At 40.0% G+C, this 6,574-nt stretch overlaps 1 pseudogene; it reads right to left on the bottom strand.

Annotated features, from left to right (window-relative positions):
• Positions 1-4,946: 4,946 nt before the first annotated feature.
• LOC147450560 (uncharacterized) lies at positions 4,947-5,972 on the bottom strand (annotated as a pseudogene).
• Between the last annotated feature and the right edge of the window lie 602 nt (positions 5,973-6,574).

Below are 6,574 nucleotides of genomic sequence, written 5' to 3'. Positions count from 1 at the left end.
AAAGCTCTATTTTTTAGTATATGATTTTTGTTAGAGAATTTATAAATGATTCTAATGTTTTTATAAGTAGCAAGAAAGGGAATCAAGAGGAATTAGAGTTGTCTAATTTTCTAAATGGATTCCAAGATGTTTTCATTGATGACATCCCTAGTGAGCTACCTCCAAAACAAGGGGATGATGACCATGCAATAGAGCTTCTACTAGGAAGCTCACCGCCTAATAAACCTCCTTATTGAGTTTCACAAGCTCAACAAGAGGAGATCATGAGGCAAGTGCATGAATTGATGGAAAAAGGGACGGTGAGGCCTAGCTCCTCTCTATTTTGTTCACCAGTACTTTTACTGCAAAAGAAAGATGGCACATATCACATGTGTGCCAACTATAGAGAACTAAATAGGATCACTATTAAAAAAAAAAAGATTTCCCATGTCGTGGGTAGAAGATCTATTTGATAAATTACAAGTTTTGGCCTGGAAAATTCTCCAGCCGCATTCAAACTCACGATGGACAAAAATCTTCAGGCCACTCAAATTCTCTTGAGGAGTACAAGTCACACCTCCAGGTAATCTTTCAAGTTGTGAGAGAGAATAAGCTTTTCATTAATCAAAACAAAAGTCAATTTTTCCTACAAGAGATTCAATATTTAGGTCACATTATCTCTCAAGATGGTATGTGTATGAATCCATCAAAGTTGGAGGTAATAAAAGCATGGCCTAATCCAAGGAATTTATATGAGCTAAGAAGCTTTATTGGTATGTGTGTATATTATAGACGCTTCATAGCAAAATTCTCTCAAATAGCAGGACCATTAACAAGGAAGAACGTTAATTACTCATGGACTACTAAAGAACGGAAGTTATAAACTTGCGAGCTTATAATTTCGAGCCTTATAATTCCTAGTTAGAGCTTTTGCATATTTCATCATATATAATGAGCGTTTCACCACTTAGTGTAAGCTATTTAAAAAAAAACTAACCACAAAATATGGATATAATACCCAACATTAATGGCTCCAGATAGAACTGTTGTTGCTAGTAAGCCCACAAATACAAAGAATCCTTCAATACATTTATTAAAATTATTTTAATTAGTAATAAGAATAAAACATGCTTTATAAATGTGATCCGATAATTAGGAGGGACAAACTAAAATGCCAAAACACTTTGTAGTGAAATAAACCACCACTAAACCATGTGCCCAACACATGGACCTGCCAATGTGGACACGGTACCTTAATTTAATACTTCATTTCTCCTAGAAAGGTAGAGCTCAAAATAATCTTTCTTGTTGAATTTTCACCGGATACCATAATGGGTTTCACAAAAAAGTTACAACAAAATAGAATTTACAATGCAGTTTGGTAATTAGTAGGGGAATCCAAGTTGCCAAAATACTTTTCGATGGATAACTTTGAGCATCTATTTGAGATCGCATAGCTATTCACTATATTGAAACTGGACTTAGAAGACGAGGCTGAGCAAGTATGAAGGCTAAATCTTGCTTAGAGAGCAGTGGTTGATGCATTTCCATGTGTTGATTGCGCTCCAAACCCAGGCGTATATATAAACATAGTAAATATGCTTACAGGCTAGAAATGCCTTCTTATCTTTCTCCCTCTTTTGAAAATCTAAACAAGTGCATGTAGGATCTTCTCGTATATGGACATCATAGCATTCACTAGTAAGAAGACGAAAAACCACATGATTGTGTGCCACCATTTCTTTTTCCTCTATCAATGTTGCACTTAGACTCTCAGCTGCTGCAGTCAAGCGCTTTTCAGCTTCTTTTGAGATTCCATGCCTCCATTTTTTACTCCTCTTACATGATGAAGGAGTGGTTATACATTCACCCTCTCTTGGCACTATTACACACCGTAGTTGAAAACCTGCCTTTGAAAGGCCTGCATACTCCTCCTTTGAAATCATGGTACCAAGTTGAATTGGCCATGTTGTAGGTGTATCTGGCTTGTGATTGACTTGTTTGTCAACATTCCAAGTGTGTTCAACATTGTGGTTACAAAACCACATCCATTGAGAAAAAAAATTTCCATCGTATGTGCGCTCTGACCAAAATGATGGTGTGACCAACCCAGGACTTCGACTCTCAATTACATTCATACATTTTTTTCCTTTTTCTCTTCCAAAGCATTCTCTACGACAATGAATTGGCATGCGCCTAAGGGCCCACATTGACTTGTGTATATCCTCTTCCAAAATTTGAGATGCACTGTCCACACCACCACCATCACCATCTTTATTACCAATGCTATGATATTTTGTACTTTCATTGTAAGTTGGTCCTTGTTCTTCGATAAAAGTTTCCTGCAATCTAGCTGAGTTATCCACAGTCACATTGTTCATATTTGTGAAGTTAATTTTTCGTGGTCATCCGCGTTGGCAGCGATCTCGTGAATCCATGATATACCCTGGTCGGTGTGAGCTATTTCCCAACTAAGGATTTAAAAGCCCCAAATCCTCACTACCTACACTTTAAAATTATTAAATTATTTTATTTGTACATTTTTCTTGATTATAGCACATCCTTTCTTCAATCTTTAATCCTCGGATTTTTTCTATGGCACCACGAGATGTACCTTTCTGCACATCATGCTCATGGTGGCCTACATGCACTACCAATCTTGACATGTTGCAATCCCCTGGCAAAACGTAGTAAATTATGCATGGACATATAGCTTGACAAGTGACAACCTTGCTGCAATAATGACATGTAATCTTTGTCTTGTCTTCCTGAGCAAGGTAACCTTTTCCTATTGGTTTATCTAAATATCCATGAAAATATGCATTATTGAATTCTTTATTGTTTAAATAGTACTGACAAACATTTCTATGACATTCCAAGGAGCCCAAACAATAACTCATCCGAATTTGACACCCAATGGACATGTTGGTTGTCTGGGGGCACGTCCATGTATGTGCATCAATTTCTGCTCCATGCCACACATTGACTTACATTTGCCAAAAGTTGATGGAAGTTCAAACACAAGATTCCCGTTGTATTCTCTAGGTAGTTCTTCCACTTTCACAGGCCCATGAGATTGTTTCATTAGGTATTTCAATCGGTGAGATGTTGAAAAGGATAATATCCAATCCACCACACTTTTTACCTTTTTTGACAGTTTCTCATCACCGCTGCTGCTATCGAGGACAATATAATTCTCCTGCTCTTTTTGCAAATTTGTGTGCAAGTCTCCTTGGGTTGGTAGCTTGATAGATTCAGCATAGAAAGTGCTTGTATTCAGTAAGTTTGTATCCTCTGAGTCTTCCACATCATTGGTTTCCTTGTCTGTATGCACCATAGCATATCTTTTTGATAAAGAAGCATCAAGAATGAAATGCTGATGGCCCTCCATATCAAAGTGAGATGGTGTTTCAACAAGGGTCACTTCATATCCAAACTGTATTAGTGCATTCAATGTTTGAAATTGTCTGTGAAGTGGTATAAAACTTTGCAAGAAATATACACTAAGGAGGAGCTTTCCATCTCTAAGTTGAACCTCTCGTTCAAGTTCTTGATCACCTATTGTCCAGGTGATGATGGATGCTCTTTCATCCATGCTAACAAGGTGGAGAAGACAGAGAGAAATAAGTAGTTAGTAAGGAGGTCAATATATGGAGACGGAAGTGGACAAATGGTTTTTAAGTAAGTTTTTATGCAAGTGGCATAATTGTTCATTATTATATTTTTTATTTTAAAAAAACATTAACATTTCAAGATATTTTTCCTTTTATATGTGGGTGGTTATAGAGCTCACCTCCTTATGAGTGGTGTATAAAGAAACCACAATTTTTGATAATATTTGGCACAAATCTCAAGTTTTTTAGTTAATGAGTTCATCTTCTTATGAGTAGGAAGTGTTCGCAAAAAGTGTGCCTCAGCTTAGCCTTGAGCCAGTTGCAAAATCAAACTAGCCGGTTGAGGGGAGTGCAAGAAGGAGAAAATTTCGCTTGAAATACATGGAAAATAGTGTAATATTACTGGTTCAGATTACATGGAAAATACATGGAAAATAACGTAATATTACTGGCTAGTGATGTAATATTACCGGTTCAGATTTTTGTATGTTTGTGAAAATGAATTTTCCCGAACATTGTGAGTAGTTAGGTGAAAAGACAGTGTATTTTAAGAGTATGAAATTGTAAAAATCCCCCTTGGATTTTGAACGCCGAAAATTTTAGATTTTAAAATGTCGATGATTTGCCCTTGGATTTTGAACACCGAAAATGTAGATTTTAAAATGTAGATTTTCACCGATTAGGTGTAGTGTTCGGGAAAAGTGTGCCTCAGCTTAGCCTTGAGGGGAGTGCAAGAAGGAGAAAATTCTGCTTGAAATACATGGAAAATAGTGTAATTTTGCAAAAACATTGGCTAGTAATGTAAAATTACCGGCTCAGATTTGTCTTGGAGGGATTTTTGTATGTTTGTATGTTTCTAGCCCGGATAATTGATGTAATTTTTACCTAGGGCAACTTTTGTTTGCATTGCTTTGCTTGGCTCTGCTACTTGGTGGACTTGCTGCATCTCCTGCATGAAGCCGTGAAGCAAGGTACACTCTCCTCCTCCTTCCTCGCACCCATGCTCCCACAGCTCGGTAACCGTCAGCGTGCGCGCTGACGATTACCGAGCTGTGGGAGCATGGGTGCGGGGGAGGAGGAGGAATACCAAAATAATGCAAACTACTCCTGCATGAGCTCCCCAATCGTAAGAGCGGGCGCTGACGGTTGAGGAGCTTCAGTTTTTGCTTCTTCTGAGTTATGGTGTCAATTTTTTATGCAGCCGGACAGATTTACGCTCAGCGCAGGAGGCATTTGATAAGCATTTGACAGGCGTGCGTTCCATATCTGCAGGCTCGGCAACAGGATCCTGCTTGTGCGTGAACATGGCTACGGGGTTCATCTATGGCAGACCTGGGCTATTAACGCCCCCGTTCAACCTGTAGGCGAGGCAGCAAGTTCGAGCTCGTGAGTGAGCAGGGCCGCAGGGCTCATCAGGGGAGACTGGGGAATGACATGGACAGCGCGCAAGATGCTCAGTACCTGGAGGTGCAGGGTTAGATTAAGGTAGTCATAATGTGGGCTCTCTCTCTCTTTACCAAATTTGTAGCAGCTCCATGGGGACGGGGGTGAAGCTCGTGATGACCATGAGGCATGGGAGGAGGGGGGAGAAGGGACTGGTTAGGGAGGGGGTTATTGGGGGGTAGGTTAAAATAGAGAAGGTTATGGGGAGGAGGGTGATGATCATGAGGATGATTCTGCGGAAGGCTCAAGGGAGGAGGGGGCCTTGTATTAAGGGCATGATCACCAAAAGGAGAGAAGGGAGAAGGGTGGTGATCAAGGTGGGGATGATAAAGAAAGCTAGTAAAAGAGGAAGAGGTTATCAAATCTCATGGACCCCCTACTCTTTGCTTGCTTGTAATCCTCTTGTTTTTCCTGCATCCCCCGCCGACCGGAACATTCCTCAATGCGCCCCCCTTTGTCCAATTTCTCCAACAGCTCTTGCAGAAGTACCGCCGCTGTAACAAGCTGTAATTATTGTAGTGGAAGAACTTCGTGTTTGCGGAGTCGCACCTCGGACACCTCAATGCAGGGGGTTGATTGTTATTGGGATTAGTGCTGGTGCTGTTTGTATTGGTATTGCTGTAGTTATTGTTGTTGTTGTTGGAAGGATTGTTGCTTAAGCTAGTGTTGTTTGTGTTATCTGTGTTCATATTATTCTGAGGTCTGATGAATCTTGGCCTTCCTCCTAGTTTCTTTACATCCTGTTCATTTGCACCTAGGATTCTTGCCTTCATCAACTCCCTATCTTGCATGGCAACCTGCAAATCACTTTACCATGAACCCTCTCATTAAAATAAGCATCTGAGCATCCAAACCTAGTAAGGCTAGTGTTATCACATCTATGACGTTAGCAGTTTGAAGGCTTGTTTTCCTGATTATTGCTTTCTACTTCTTCATTGTTGGTCATGTCCGACGTGGTTGGTTTTTTGTGTAATAATATTAGCAATTTGGACTTGATTCATATAGCTGGAGCGTCCTCACTTGCGGTTGCAGCTAGAGGATACAACATTGAGCACTGCAGAGGACAAATCCGACGAGCGGGCAGCAAATTTGGTACACTCTATCAAGTTCACACAAATTTAAGCCGGAGCTTTTCAAATGCAATGGAAGTTCACTTAAATGTGTTTTATTATGGTGTTTGGCATGAAATGTAGCGGCATTAACAAGTGGTGAAAATTTTACAAACATGATGATGATGTATAATGCTTTTTCAAATCTTTATTGATGTAGACATTTATGGCTCCCAAAAGACGAGGCAGCAAGTCAATCAAGAGAGCGTTTGGTTCTCCATGCATGACCTTGAGATCTCGTCCTTCCAAGAGAAGGCATCCAATCGATCAAGAGGCATCTTCTCATGCAGTTGCTACTCGTAGTCCTCATTTCAAACGAGGGGGAAAGAGACGTAGAAAATGCATCTTTGTTGATGATGAAGCTGCCGTGGAGGAAGGTTCTAATCATTAGGAGAGTGGGGATGATGTAAAAGGAGACGAGTCTCGAGA

Source organism: Adiantum capillus-veneris, chromosome 9 (genome assembly GCF_014529385.1).
Source record: "Adiantum capillus-veneris isolate H3 chromosome 9, ASM1452938v2, whole genome shotgun sequence".
Lineage (NCBI taxonomy): Eukaryota > Viridiplantae > Streptophyta > Polypodiopsida > Polypodiales > Pteridaceae > Adiantum > Adiantum capillus-veneris.
This window is presented reverse-complemented; position numbering and strand designations above follow the sequence as displayed.